Source organism: Galeopterus variegatus, unplaced genomic scaffold (genome assembly GCF_000696425.1).
Source record: "Galeopterus variegatus unplaced genomic scaffold, G_variegatus-3.0.2 Scaffold842, whole genome shotgun sequence".
Classification (NCBI taxonomy): Eukaryota; Metazoa; Chordata; class Mammalia; order Dermoptera; family Cynocephalidae; genus Galeopterus; species Galeopterus variegatus.
Genome location: NW_007726953.1, coordinates 478,643 through 479,387, shown reverse-complemented (window position 1 = coordinate 479,387; position 745 = coordinate 478,643).

The window sequence follows — 745 nt, the reverse complement described above, 5'->3', positions numbered from 1 at the left end:
CATTTTTTCCCTCCTCCCAGGTCCTACTACTTTGATACCTCATGGAAGGGGAATCATACAGTGTTTGTCCTTGTATGCTAGGCTTATTTCACTTAGCATAATATCCTCAAGTCTCATCCATGTTGTAGCATATGACAGGATTTGTTTCTTTTTATGGCTGAGTAATATTCAATTAAGTTTATACTGCCTTTTCTTTCTTTATTCATCTGTCTATAGGCATTTAGATTGTTTCTACCTCTTGACTATTGTGAATAATGCTGCAGTGAACATGGGAATGCAAATATCTTTTTGAGACCTTGATTTAAATTCTTTTGAATGAATACACAGATGTGTGATGGCTGGGACACATGGTAGTTGTACTATTAATTTCTGAGGAACATCTATACTATTTTCCATAGCACCATTTTAGATTCCACCAACAGTGCACAAGGGTTCCAATTTTGCCACATCCTTGCTAGCACATGTTATTTTCTCTTTTTTTGTTTTATTTATTTATTTATTATTTTAATAAAGGCCATCCTAGCAAGTGTGAGGTGATATCTTACCATGGTTTCAACTTCCATTTCCCTGATGATTGGTGATGTTGAACATCTTTTAATATACTTGTTGGCCATTCATATGCTTTCTTTGGAGAAATGTCTATTCATGTTACTTTCCTTTTTCTTTTTTTTTTTCTTTTTTGTCTTTTTTTTTCATGTCCGGCAACGGATCGCAACCCTCAGTGTCGCGCCCGCACCGGACCGGG